Raw genomic sequence first — 15,817 nt, 5'->3', positions numbered from 1 at the left:
GGTCCTCCCTTTGCTCATCTCTCCGATGATGAGCCTGATGCTGAGATGATGGAGGAATTTGATGCAAACAAAGCCCATCAAGATAATGATCCTTCTTCCTCTTCGTCTTCTGCCGACTCTGATGCTGACTCTTCCGATAAGAGTGCTGATATTGAAGATGAAGAATTCTCTGAAGATATTTCCAGCATGGATGCTGATGAAGGGCCTCTGGATCAGGAGATTGTGTCTACTGCTGATGCCTGTGTTGCTGTTGGTGCTGACAACACCACAGACAACACTGTTGATGAGGACTATGACATGGATGCTGCTCATTCCCTCATGTTTTATTCTGGTGATGTTGCCGTTGTTTGGCCTCTCCTCGCTCATAGAGGTTTACTGGATGAGAGGAACATTGATGTACTCTCCTAAGATAGGTACAATTTGATTGATTTTTTGAAGCTTCGACAGCTCTATTCTACTGTTGTTGTCATGATACCCTATTGTAAGAGGGTGATTCTGGAATTCTATGCCAACCTGACTGCTAGCATTGAAGATCCAGAATCTGCAAAATATGGCTTGGTGTATCTACGGGGTCGGCTGTTCGAGTTCACTCCAGCCGTGATCAACTCTCTCTATTCCACCCCAGACGTTGATGAAGGCAATCCTTTAGAGATCAATGAAATGATTACTGTTCTCACTGGTGGTATGGTCAAACAATTCTCTGACCATTTTTCTGCAGCTAAGCTCACCTCTTTTTATTTTGTGCTGCATAAGATAGCTGTGAGGAATTGGACTCCTTCATCCAACTCAACAGTCATCACAAGACCACAGGCGGTCATTTTGTATGCCATTGGGACTGGGAGTCCCTTCAATTTTGGGAAGATGGTATTTAAGACAGTGCTCCAGTTTGCTGATGGAGGACTCAAATCAACAAAGCTGCCATTCCCATCCTTGATCTACGGCATTTTGGAATCTCAGGCTTTCATCTGTAATATTACAGAAGATCTCACTGATCAACCTGAGATTTTGAAGTTAGCAGCTGGACTTCTCAAGGAAAATCGAGTTTTAAATTTTCCCTGGACTGCTACTCCTATTCCTGCTGCTGAAGCTGCTGGTGTTTCACCTGGTGTTACCAACACGGGAGACAACACTGAAGAAACAGTGCCTACTCCTACTACCCTGGAATTCACCACTGCCACTATTCAGCTGCTGATGACTCGTGCTGAAGAGAAAATTGCGCAAGCACATGAAGATATTGCGTTCTACAGCATGATCTTGGCTGATTGTCGGAGACAACTTGGCATTTCTGGCCAAACAGGGGGAGATAATAGTGCACAAGATGAAGTTGGTCCATCTGGGACTAAAGATGATGAGGATGAAGCCTCTGATCAAGATGGATCTGACAGTGATCAAATTTAGATTTTGCTTCTTCTCTCATCTTTGCTTTATTTGCTTCATTTCGATTTCAATATAATTGTTTTTGTTCGTTCTAGTTATGTGCTTTAAGTGCTCTTACATGCTTTAACTAGACTAACATCTTCAACCCCAATTATGCTCTGATATATGAATTAAAGAATCCCATGTGTTATTGTCCATGTTATCCACCATGTTACGACACGAGGGACAACACGTCAGGGGGAGACTTTAAAATTCAGGGGGAGAAGATTTTTAAACTCATGGGGAGTTCATGATTATTTCATACTTGTGCAATGTTTTGTCCAGAAAGCAAAAATAAGGAGATTGAAAGGAATTTTATTCCTTGATATTTTCGGCCCTTAATTAATTGGATATTATAAGATTTTGCTTTCTAGACAAGATAAAATATATGGTAAATATCCTATATATATATATCGATTATGTTAAAGATATATTTGCCAAGTTTAAATCATGTCTTGATAAGGTGATTATTTGATATAATATAATTCGATATTATCAAGATTTGATTTGCAAGATTTGATAGAGTTTATTTTCTACTAAAAGATAGTTGCTTATTCTTGTAGGACTCTATCTAAGGAAATCTTCAAGATTTGAATGCTAATCTATAAAAGGAGATTTCACGCACAAGATGAAAGGAAGCTTCAGACGTACAATTCTCTGCGCATACTCTGAAGAATTCTGTTGAAGAATTTGAAGAACTCTGAAGCAAGGTTTGTAGCCATCATTGTTGCATGTCCCCGTGTTGCCGTTCGTGTTGAAGACATCAGAGACAACACTGTGGGAACTGTGTTGTTGAAGATCTTTTCTGTCTCTTCAATTTAGGCTACGAGAGTTGCATCCAATTTCTTTTATACTCTGTTGTATTTTAGGATGCAAGTTTGATTTCTCAACTTGTTGAGAAATTTAGGATTTAATGACTTTTCGTAAAATTACTAGGATTGCTTTGTAAGACTGATCTTACGTTTACTAGTAATATTTAGCCCTAAGGCACCCACACGAGTTTCTATACTCGTGCAAAATTATTTACTTGTGTTTTATTTACGCTTTAAATTTCAACTGCACTGTGTTGTCTGTGGTGTTACAACACAAAGGACAACACTGCCTATTTTACATAACCAACCACGTACACCGTTTCTTTCAGTCATTCATAAAATGACTTTATAATGTTTTTACAATGCATTAACGAAAAAATTCGATCCATAAATGATCAATAACATAGTCTTAATGCAGCGAACAAAAAATGAATCTAATCAGCCTTTTTCTTCAATTCACCAGTCCCAAAACTGAATTTGTTCATCTTCATCTAGTTCTTTCACGTTCTTATCTGAGATGATTTTGGGTGGATGAGTGATATGAGTGTCACTCAATAAATGGAGGAAATTGTGAAGCCACGATTATATGCATGTACTTGAAGGCAAAAGTTGTAACTCTATCAGTCATATACAAGAAAATGTAACTGATGATATAATGATATTGAATTTCGAAATACAAAGGGGCAAGAACCAACTGAACATAAGGAAGGGTAACAGTCACAATGATGGAGAGTAGTGGCTGCTGAAATTGATGGATTATGCTGTCAAATTCGAAATTCATGCTGCTTGTAATAGCCAGAAATTTAACAGCCACAATAATGGAGAATGATGGTTGTTAATATGAGTTATTGGCCATGAATGGGAGGCCCTTCAGCTGCTTCTTACACCTATAAATAGTGGTTGATTCAGAAGGGAAACCACACCATTTTCGAGCAACAAAACTGAGTGCAACTCTGCTGATCTTTTCATTTTCGTGCATCAATTTCTGGTCATTTTTCGAGTGAACCAAGGGCTGCTGAAGTTGGGAGATTTCAGCAGAAACTCGAAGCCAGCAGCAACACTTTGAAGCTTGGATTTCGAGTACAAGGTCTGCCAGAAATCTTGGAATACGGCATCAGTTCAAAGAAAGCTTTCTGTTTTATTTCTGCTCACGTTTGAGGCTTACCATCAACATCAGTTTCTGCACGATTTTCTTACAAACCACTTAAGGTAAGAGGGTTTATATTTATATATGTTTTTAAAAACGTTCATGATCTTTTTTGTGAAAATTCAATCGTACATCGCCTGGTTCATATTTCTTTGAATTTCGTACATGTTTATTCCATGAAACTCCTTGTTATGCACTGTTAGAATTCGACTTATGAAATGGATAAGGAATTCCGAAAACATGATAAGATATGATATGGCCCTGATGCGGTGGGTTATAATAACCGTTTAAGGCCTCGCCCCCTTAGAGGAGTAAAAATTAGGGACTGATTAGTAGCCATGATTAACGAGATGAATAACAATGCTATGTCTAAGTTTATGTTTCAGTCATGATATGTGTTGATGCTCAGTTTCGAGTTTTGCATTGTCTTGATTTATGTTGCGACATGTGTTGGAACATGCTTCCTTTGAACTCCTATATATATGTATATTCGACATTTGCATGTACGATTGGCCCTCTCTTGCTGAGTGTTTCATCTCCCTTACTTCCCTTCCCAGATACCGAAGAGCAGTTAGATGATGATGAGCAACACGCATTCTGGGGTTGGTGATCAAGTCTAAAATTATGGAAATGCTAGCAGTCTTACTAGTTTTTTTATCTTTTATGTTTCTCTTCCGCTATTTTCATGTTTTGATATTGTAAATACATTTCTGGATTTGTAAAAGACTGGTTGAAGGCTATTTTTACACTACATGGCTTTTTGTTTTACGATTTAAAATTGTTAACAACGCCGATGCTGCGTTCCGATCTCGGGGCATGACAGAAATCATCCCATCTTTTAAAAATAATTTTAATAGTAGTCTTATGTACAGAAATATATATATCCAAACAGAATAAAACAGAACGAAAATTCGGTATTCATCAGTAATGATAGAAATCAGTTTTATGCACTAAACTGTATTATGAATCGTGGCTAATTGACATCAGTCCATTATATGTTAACCTCTAAAGGGTGAGGCTAGTATCAGTAATCAGTAATCAGTAATCAGTAATCAGTAATCAGTAATCAGTAATCAATAATTAATCAGTAATCGGTAGTATTTAGAATGTGTATTTCTACCACTAATTCCTACCAACTAATACAAAGTTGGCGACATTAACAGTAGACAGCAATGGATAGTTGGCCATTGGAGATATATGGAACTGATGCAAATCAATGCTGATAAGTTTGGATGGCAATTGTCGTTATTAATTTATCCTTCCTCAGTCGATTCATTAACCATTTTAATGTTTCGTGCGTGATTAACTAAATTGTGTCATCCAATAAGTTAAAATTTACATATATGATTTAGACCTAACAGCACTTCAATCTTTCCTGGCCCTAGCTAGAAATTTATGTATTTATTTATTAGCATTTGATATTCATGTTTTAATTTTTATTTTGGCACTGGAGAAAGGATTTGTTACAATTGGATTTGATCTCGTAGCGGATATATTGTCCTAAACTATCTTGATATCATTGAGTTATAAATTATAATTAGCCATAATTTTGAGGATAATGTCATGTCTAATAGAACGTTACACGCTTTACTAAATTAAGAAGTATCGCAAAACTCTTTTAAAATTTTTTTCTTTTCAACCTACAATTGTGTCTTGCTAAAAAAATATTTTAATGAAAATATTATTTCTTATTTTATTATTTATTGTAAAGTTTTTGGGCTATCAAAATTGAACTCGACCCGAGTCGACCAAATAAATATAGGATTAGGGTTGAGGTTTTTGAGTTCGGGTTAGATCGGGTTGGACATGAAATTTGACCCAAAAATTTTAATCCGCGGGTTGGGTTAGATTTGGGTCAACCCGAGATGACCCAATTCTTTAAAAAAATTATTTATAGAATTAATAAATATTAACTATATTTTCTGTTTGAAGGTAAATCATATATATTGTATCATAGATTTTCATCATATAATAATTATTTTATAAAATTTTAATTTTTAAAAATAATTGTTTATTTTGTGTAGTAATTATATTTTAAAATTATACAATTTAAATTTCAAAATTAAATTATATATAAACGAGATTCTGTTATTATATATTTAAATGAAAATATATTGATTATAGTTATGTGTATTTAATTAATTGTTAAAAAACAAAAAAAAAATAAAAAATCAAATCGAGTTGGTTTTGATTGATCGGGTTAGTTGGGTTAGACTTGGTTATTTTTTGGATTTCCAGGTTGATAAATTTTTTAGCAATACCTTGCCGTCAACCCAAGCTGAACTCATTCGACCCATCCAAATTGACACCTATTTTCACAAGATTTATATTGAGATAATTATACGAGAAAAATTTTTACTTTAGAATAATATTTATGATTTTATAATATTTTTACCTCGAACTTTTTTTGATGTACTTGGACAATCAAGTTGAGTTACATGAAAATAGTAAAATTCAATTTTTTTAAAAAGAATTATATATACCGATGTATGTCATCACTAAGAGATTACAATATTTCTCATCAAATATTTTTAAAAAAATTAAAATTCTTGTTTTCAAAAAACTCAATTTGATTGGCCAAGTATGAAAAAAAAAGTTTAAGTTTTAAATATTAAACTAAAATCATAAAACTTATTGATAAATTTAAAATTTATATAATATAATTAAAACTCGCAAGTGAATCTTGTAAAACTGTACGATAAATAATAAAAAAAGATAAAAAAATTATTTTTTCATTAAAGTAATTTTTAACAAGAGAAGTCATTGTAGTTTGAAAACAAATAATATTTAGAAGAGTTTTAGGATAGTTTTCTAATATAATAGAGCGTGTAACTTCTGTGTAATACTCTAAGTACATATACCATTTCCTAATTGGATTTTAGTTTGTCACAATACTTGTCATGTTTAAGATGTGGTTATGATCACATGTTTTAAATTTTTTATTTATTTAATAAATAACTAAATTAGGGTTTTGAATTATATTATCAATTGAATAAATAATAAAATTTTAATTTAATAATTATGAATGTTATATGTAATTGTTTTTATCTTAATATTATTTGTATGTGTAATGTATTTTAACAGTAATTTAGCAATACTTTGTCGTCAACCCAAGCTGAACTCATTCCACCCATCCGAATTGAGTCAATTGACACCTATTTTAACAGGATTTATATTGAGATAATTATACGAGAGAAATTTTTACTTTTAGAATAATATTTATGATTTTATTTTAATATTTTTACCTCGAACTTTTTTTGTCGTAATTGGCCAATCAAGTTGAGTTACTTGAAAATAGTAAAATTTATTTTTAAAAAAAAATTATATATACGGTTGTATGTCATCACTAAGAGATCAATATTTCTCATCAAATATTTTGAAAAAAAATTAAAATTTCTTGTTTTCAAAAAACTCAATTTGATCGGCCAAGTACGGAAAAAAAGTTTGAATTTAAAATATTAAACTAAAATCATAAATATTATTGAAAAATTGAAATTTTATAGAATATAATTAAGACTAGGGCTGGTATATCGAACCAAAATACCGAATTTTTGGGATATCGTACAGAAATATTTTCGATATATAGACAATTTTTTGGTATATTGAATTTTTTTCGGTATCTATACGGTATTAGTATGAATTTTTTTCATACCAAAATTTCAAAATTTTGATATTTGTATCGGTATGAATTTTTTGCATACTTATATTTTTTATACGGTATACCGAAAACTCACCCCTAATTAAGACTCTCAAGTGAATCTTGTAAAAATGTACAATAAATAATAAAAAAATATTTAAAAAAAATATTTTTTTTCATTAAAGTAATTTAATTTTAATAAGACAAGTCATTGTAGTTTGAAAAGAAATAATGTTTAGAAGAGTTTTAGGATGATTTTCTAATATAATAGAGCATGTAACCTCTAAGTAATGCTCTAAGTACGTATAGAATTTTCCTAATTGGATTTTAGTTTGTCCCAATACTTGTCATGTTTAAAAGGTGGCGTACCTTCTGAGCTAGCTCCACTCCTTATATGCCATAAATGTTTTATGTTATTGGTAACGTATATTATTATAAAATTTGAGGGCTTTATATTTTAATTTGTTTGATAAAAGTAGATATGTTTGTTTTTTAGGTTTTAATTAATATAACACAAATGGGCTTTATACATATTTTTTATTTGGGATATTTGGTTTATAAAAAAATAGATCACACATCAAAGTTATTTACTCTAGATTTTCTCAAACTTAATTATAACGTGTGTGAGAGAGAGAAAGTGAGTCATATCGACTATTGTGAGTTGAGATTTGATGATTTTATCAACAAGAGCTTTCAAGTAATTAACAAATTGAAATTGAAAAACAATATTAAAATGATTGTGCATATTTTATGTTGTTTCCATTTTCCATACGTAACAGATCGATCTAATCCTAGCTGATTTTAAAAAAGACTTTAATTGGCCGACAGTTTTGAATATGCAAGTGGATTACGCCAGTGTAATGATGTAAGAGAAGATGTAATAGGAAATGATTCGATGGAGGTGGAGTTCATATTATAATAAGGGTAGTGTTTGGATCAAGTAGACTTTGGTGTTTTAGCCAAATGGGTTAATTACGTACGTCACTTTTATGAAATTTTGAGATTATTATAAACCCTTTATGAAAAAAAAAAGATCAAATATCTCTTTATATTTTTTTAATTTTAAGCACATACGTCATCATGTTTTCAAATTTTAAGCACACAACCCCTTGTTCGTACGTATTTTTGGTTTTGTACATGCTGCCCATAGAGTACTACCCTATGAGCAACGTGTCCAGGGCGGTCCTAAGAAAAATGAAGCCCTGGGCAAAGTTTAAACTATGGGCGCTTTCATATTAACTTGAAAACTCATATATATATATATATATATATATATATATATATATATATAAATTCAAATAACATAATTAAAATAAACCAAAATACATAAATCAATAAAGTATACAAATGAAAGAAGGTTTACATAATTCTTTAAAATAATTTAATCAACAAAAAATATTATTTAAAATTGGCTCTTCTTATGTTTTTTGAAACAAAATCATCAATTGTGTCGTCATAAGATATATATTCAAATATGTTTTTTTTTTTTTATGCAGAGGATAGCCAAATCATTCAGTTTTTCTTGACTCATTGTGGTTCTCAAATAAGATTTCAATAATTTTAACTTGAAAAAACTTTTCTCAACTGATGCTACAGTCACAAGAATAATCAATAAAATTTGATACGCAACCACGATCATAGGAAAAATATTCATTTTCAGACCTGTAATCCTCAAATTTTCATAATCTATGTGAAATTACAACAAATATTAAAATCTTACCTTAAACCAAAATATGTGAACAAAAACATTAAATTAAAATAAGATTAAACAATATATCAAAATTCGAAAATAAAATAAAATTGAACAAGAGTCTTGTAATTCATACCGTGGATCGTTTTGTTGAATGTGTTTGTGTATTTTCGTAAATTTTGTACTTCTCTATTTTCTGAATTTTTAAACTATTGATAGTCAATTCACGTAATCGCACTCAGTCACAAACTAACAAAAGAGAAAAGTATTATCGAAACTCTCAAAATTAAAAACTCATACCTTTCTTTTATGTGAATCAATTTTATGTGAAAAATTAATATATAATATTTATATATAAATAAATATATATATATATATAATAATTTTTTTAAAAAAAAATTTTGGGCCCCACACATGGGTGGAGCCCTGGGCGCGTGCCCTGGCTGCCCGGGGCCAGGGCCGCCCCTGAACGTGTCCCCCCATGATTGGTCCAAATCAGTGGGTTCCATGTGGTGTCCACTGATTTGGACCAATCAAAACCCGTCACGCTACCCACAGCGCACTACCATGTGGGTAGCATCGACACTACCCGTACTTTTAGAAGTATGTATGCTCAAAATTTGAAAACACAAGGGTTTTTAGTTGTAGGGGGTTTTCAGCAATTTTATAATTTTTTAAGGGTAATGTGTACAATTACCCCTAGACAAATTTAAAGGTAAAAACTAAATTAGTTAAACTAAACTAGTTCAATCGAATTGAAATGACTATATCCACATACTAAACTGTTTTATCTAACAGCAAGACTAGTCAACCGAACCAAATATTGAACTCGACTGAAAATTCCTATGCCACAAAAGTACCAAGTCATATGTTCAAGACTAACTGACATTCTCTGAAAAGACATTAGTTTACCTCAAAATGATAGCTGGATATTGGATAAGGTTTTTCGTACACTACATAAATTCAAGTGCACCACATGTGTACTATTGTCGGATAATGATGACGTGGACAAGAAAAATATAAAGACTACCTTAAATGGAATGGATCTATTTTGAAATTCGTGACCATTGGAATCAGACTGCTATAAATAGATGGAATATCAGTTTTGTAGCTTCCCAGCAATTTACGAAGCAAAACAGTTCAAGTATCCAAGTGATCAAAAGCTAACTGATCAAGCCTTTAAATCACACTTAGTTTTTATACATGATCTTCGAGGATCAGTTGTGATGAGAGAATTCATTGTAAATAAATTGTATTTGTGACAATTAGTGTGAGAACCCAAAATTTCAATAGACTAAACTCGAAGTGGACTGATAGAAAGTGGACTGAATTTGGCAGACTAAATTAGAGGTAGACTGGAATCGAGGTAAACTGAACCGAGGTGAACTGAGTTAACCAGTTGACTAAAATCAGTCCAGTAGGCAGTAGTTAGGCTGAAATCCAGCTGCTCCAGATTTGTAACTTACGCATTAACTTAGAATTATAACAAATAATGGCATTTAAGGGGGAGCTTAACGGTCAGAATATTCCCTATAAATAGCACTCAGAATTTTGATTAAGTGTTACCCAAAAAATTCTGAGCAAATACACATGAAATTAGAGTGAGAGCAGCCTGTGATCAGCATTTGAGCAGAGGAGTCGGTTGGGCAGAGAAGATCAACCGAAATTCAGTTTAGCAATCTACGGTAAGTGGGCTTTCAGTTTTAAAGTTAATATTACGTTTTAAAGTTCTGTTCCAACGAGATTACATTTGTTTTCAAAGAATGAATCTTTGAAATCTGTGATTTTGATGCACTAATGCTTGTGAACTAGTGGTAAGAATATATACTCTGATAATTCTGTTTTGTTTCTGTTCTGTTCTGATTCCTCACCCTTTAGAGGATAAACATATAATAGGTTGATATCAGTTAGCCATGAAACTCATAAGTAAACTGGTGCATAATTTGATTCTGTGTTATGCTAAATATGTGATTTCAGTTCAGTTTTGTTATGTTCTCTATATATGTATAAGTCTGAAATGATTTAAAAGATGAGATATTTCCCCCATTTACTGAGTGACACTCATATCACCCACCCACCTGAACCACCCATCTTAGATAAGAACGAGGATGAGCTAGAAAAAGATGAGCAGAACTAATTCTAAGGCTGGTGAAAACTGATCAAGATCCTGATGTTTAGTTATGTTTAAAATAAGCTATTGCATTAGACTTTGATGTTTCAGTTTAGTTTATTATTTGATCAAGCATTGCAAAAGATGATGTATCTTTAGTTTATGAATGCAAAGACCGGTTATTCTTGAAATCTGTATTCTGAGACTTGTTGTTTAATTCGAAAATGTTAAATAACGTCGATGTCAACTAGACCCAGTTTCGGGACGTGACAATTAGTATACTGTTCCTTGTATAGTTCTTTTTTTTAAAAAAAAAAACCGCCGAAAGCGCGATGGGGTGGGGGGTGTTAGGCAGACCCCTACCTATATATAAACATAAAAAGATGATACAAAGGAAACCTAAAGGAAGAGGGAGACTAGGCCGAGACCTCCTAAAAAAGGCTATACAATGAAACTAAACACATCAAATCAGCTAGGGTATCAAAATAAAATACAAAAAACCGACCATAGAAACTGAATCAGTATATAAATACAAAAAAATCAGTGACAACTAAAATAAAGAGTCACCAAAAGGCATCCTGAGTAGCAAAAAAGATAGCTGGGTCGTTACATGCTATTGTAATTATCAAAATCTTCTAGTTGATATCATTTCAAGAGGAAAAAAGTGTGGGATAAGGTTATTCAAGTCTTCGAACATCTAGAAACAATCGTGTTATTTACATTTTTCATTCACCATTTTTATTTTCAGACTAAAGCCAGTTTAAGTGTGTTATCCGCACAAACCTTTTCTTAGCCAACTGACATTGACTCACGAGAATCATAGAATTCCAGTTTCTAACCCAACTAAATCGATTTAAAGAAAAATTTACTTGAGTGTTTATTCAACCCCCTTTCTAAACACTCATCTCGATCCTAACAAGTAGTATCAGAGCGGGAATGATTCTCGTTCTGAACATTATTTAAACCATGGCTTCATGCAGCAAGATCTTTATGTTCACCAGAGAAGATTTTGATGATTGTAAGAATAGAATACATGATCACTTAACTGCCCAAGATGACGACATGTGTTATGTCATCACAGATAGACCAATGAAGATTGCTAACTCCTCAAATTGTTGAAAAACCAAGATCAAAATGGATAAGTGAGGATAGAAAAAAAATCCAATCTGGACAATGTGGCTAAGGACATTCTTTACAAGACCATGAAAAAAAAATACATTGAGCGAAACAACATGTGAAAAATAGCAAAACAAATGTGGGAGAAACTGGTTCAATGATGCGAAGAAAATGATCAGACCAAGGGAAAAATGTTTATTGCCACACAGAATGTGAGAACCCAAACTTTTCAACCCAAAATTTTTAGCAGCAATACAAGAGGATAATCGATGGAATGTTCAAAAGGCACAGCAGCTAATTGAGGAGAAGTTGTAACAGCCATAGTAACAACCATAGTAATGGAGAATGATGGAGGATTGTAACAGCCACGGTAATGGAGAATAATGGCCATTAAGGAGAATAAATGGCTATGAAGGGGAGGTCTTTTAATTAACTGCCATTTTTCAGCCTGTAAATAAGTGGCCAAAGCTGAAGGGAAACCACACATTTTGAGCACCAAAACCAAGTGAGATTCTGCCCAAATTCGAGCACCAGCACAAGCACCAGCAGTTTAGGCTCAAATTTTTTCTCATTTTCGAGCACAAGTGCTGCCCATAAATCTCGAAGAACTCGGCATCGTTTCAAAGAAAGTTTATGTCCATTTTAGAAGCCTTTGAACAAAATTTCAAGAGCAAGATTCTTTCCATTCTTGAAGCCTTGGAATCTGTCCAAGTTTAGAAGCTAGCACCTGCAACAACCATCGAAGTTTTAGCAGCATATCTTAAGCCAAAATTCTGTCTGAAGTCAAGCAAGAAGAAGCCTGGAATTAAACCAAAGAGACTGCCTTGTTATGCACAAAACCGTGCAGCCTAGCATCTCCTAAGTTCTATCAAATTATGGTCTTTGCCAAATTTGAGATTTGCTTATGTTCGAGGCCTTCCAATAACGTTATTCCTACACGATCTTCTTAGAATCGAATAGAATGTAAGTGGGCTTTTATACCTATATTCTTGATATAAGTCTTTATATTTATATCTATTTTTGTGTGAGTTAAGTTTTACAAAATAAATTACATATGCTTTAGAAAACCCGATCGCCATGATATATTCATTTGACTTGATATGCTACCTTGAATTCGTTGGTTGTTTGATATTAGATATATTTGAAGCATGTTAAAAATATTTGAAATGCACTGTTAAGATTCAAGTTAAAAGTGGCTAAAAAAATTCCGATGATTTTATTTGATTTGGCCCTGATGCGGTGGGAAATAATAACCGTTCCTTTGGCCTCCCCCTAGAGGAGTAACATATAGGGGATTGATCAGTAAACCATGAAAAATTAGATGATTTTCAGTGCTATGTTTGTTTTGTGTTTTTTGTTAGATTCAACATGCTTATCCTATTTCGATATTATGGTTATGATCTGTATATGTATATATGTAAATATATCTTTGGTCTTTATTATGTTCGATCGGCCTCCACTTGCTGAGTATTTTCCAAAACACTCATCCACTTAATCTCCCTCCCCGGATAAGGATGAAGATGAATTAGATGACGAGGAACAAAATATGTTATGAGACTGGTGAGGATGGATCAGCTCAAGATGAAGCATGTCTAAATTTCGTTACTTTAAATTTTAGTTTCGCTTTCGCAATGTCGCACTTGTGTTTTTTTTTTTTTTGTAAAAATGGTTATGGTTTATGAAATAGACTGGTTTTTGACAAGATTTATAATACGAGGTGTAAAGATCAAGAAATTTGCGTGCATGCAATTTCAAATGCATTTACACCAAGAGTTAATTATGAGTAATTAACTAAATTAATGTTGGCATTAACTCAAGAAGTTGGAAAGCCAAAGGAAAAACCATGAAACCCCCACTATCAATGATCATTATGGCCATGATTAAAGACTTTTATGACCATTAAGAGTGTCCTTTCACCTTCTAATCTCCCTCACCTATAAATAGACCTCAAAGTTCATGGAATTAGATACACCAAACACAAGCTTTTCTCTCAATCTCTCCCAAAATTTAGTAGCTATAGTGGTCGAGACTCTGCCCAATTTTCGAAGCTAGAGTAGTTTGTATTCAAGGAAAGTAGTCGAGCAAGAGTGCTGTTGAAAGTCCTGATCGAGGTGTCATTCAATTTCGAGTTAGGGTTCTGAACAAAGATCCAATATACTTCAATTTTCGTGAGAATCAAGTAAATGGGCTTTCGGTTTTTAAGAAAATAAGCTTTTGCATGATAATGTCTGAACTTTTGAAAAACTCTGATTTTTTTTACTGTACTGATACTTGTGAACTAATGGTAGGAGTATATATTCCGAACATATCTGAATTCTGTTATTTCTGATTTCCGGCCTCACCCTTTAGAGGAATACCATATAAAGGACTTATATCAGTTAGCCACGAAATTCAATAAGTTAAATCAGTGCATGTTATGTATTCTATTTTTTGAAAATATAAGGATGTTCAGTTCAGTATGAATGCATAAGTCTGGAATTGTTTTTATGAGGCATATTCCCTCATTTACTGAGTGACACCCATATCACTCACCTACCTTGAACCACCCTCTCAAATAAGAACGAGGAAGAACTTGAGGACGATGAGCAGATCCAGTTTTGGGGATGGTGAAGATTGATTGAGTTACATGTTATTTAGTTTCTGTTTCAGTTTCATAAGCCGCTGCGTTTTAGTTAGTTGATGTTTTTAGTTATTTTTTTATTTCGCTGCGTTTGTCAGACAACGTATTGATCTGTATGATTTGAAGTTGTAAGAACAATGAAATTCCATGTTATGAATGAATAGACTGGTTTGTATTATGAAATCTGTACTTCTGAGGCTGGTTGTTTAATGTGAAAATGTTAAATAACGCCGATGTCAACTAGGTCCGATTTCAGGGCGTGACATGAGGCTTGTTGTTTCAATGTTAAATTGTTAAACAACGCCGATGTCAACAGGCCCGGTTCCGGGGCATGACAAAGAAGCTTGGCAAAATTAAAATGAATCCCAGTGAATCTATGATTTTGATTAGAGATTCAGTGGAATTGTAATCTAATTAGGTGCAATTGGAAAAGTTTCAGGATCAATTTGCCGCATGAAATAAGATTCTTTACTCAAAGAATAAGAGCAGTTCAAAGTCAGAAAATATCTTTGGTCGAGCAGTTGAATGCTTGATTCCTTGAGAATGAGTTCAGTTGTTATCAGCAACTTTCCTCTAGTCTTTCTCGTGTGTCAATGTTAATTAGCCAACAAATATATGTGCAGAAATAGGCCAACTAACAGATAGAACAAATATGTAAAATGGTTTGGCTGGAATGTAAAAAGACGCAGATATGTTTATAGATGTTCGAAGACTTAATTGTTCCTATGTCACACTTTCGTCGTCACAGAGAATGTTATATTAGAAGACTTTGATTTATAGAACGTCGTGTATACAACCCACTTCAATCGTATGACTTATCATTTTCCTATATCAAAACTCCTAGAACACAATACAAGTTAAGACAACTAGCCTTAACACCAGAGCAACAAGTGAAGTATAATCAGTTTGAATGAATTCAAATAGGTGAAAAACTCCTCTTCTCCAATCTGAGATAAACACTTGGGAGTTGTTTCTTCTCCCTTCGTGATCCTTGAAGATCTGATATATGACTTTTATGAGTGGGCTCTGGGAGCAGATATCCAACGTCTCAAAATTTATCCAGTGTGATTTTGTTCGAAAAATAGCCGACAATTATGCAGAATGTGCTACGTGTCTTTGTTATCTTTCCAAATATAGTACAGTTGCGTGAGTCTCTTTTGGACATTAACTAAATACGAAATCAACTGAATTTTCCATTTTGTCAAATGTCCAACAACAAAAGATGATTTTGTTATGATAGAGAGTTGATCTGATCTGAAAAATGAAATG

Source organism: Henckelia pumila, chromosome 3 (assembly GCF_033568475.1).
Source record: "Henckelia pumila isolate YLH828 chromosome 3, ASM3356847v2, whole genome shotgun sequence".
Classification (NCBI taxonomy): domain Eukaryota; kingdom Viridiplantae; phylum Streptophyta; class Magnoliopsida; order Lamiales; family Gesneriaceae; genus Henckelia; species Henckelia pumila.
The sequence above is the reverse complement of the archived record's forward strand: the minus strand, read 5'-3'. Positions refer to the sequence as shown.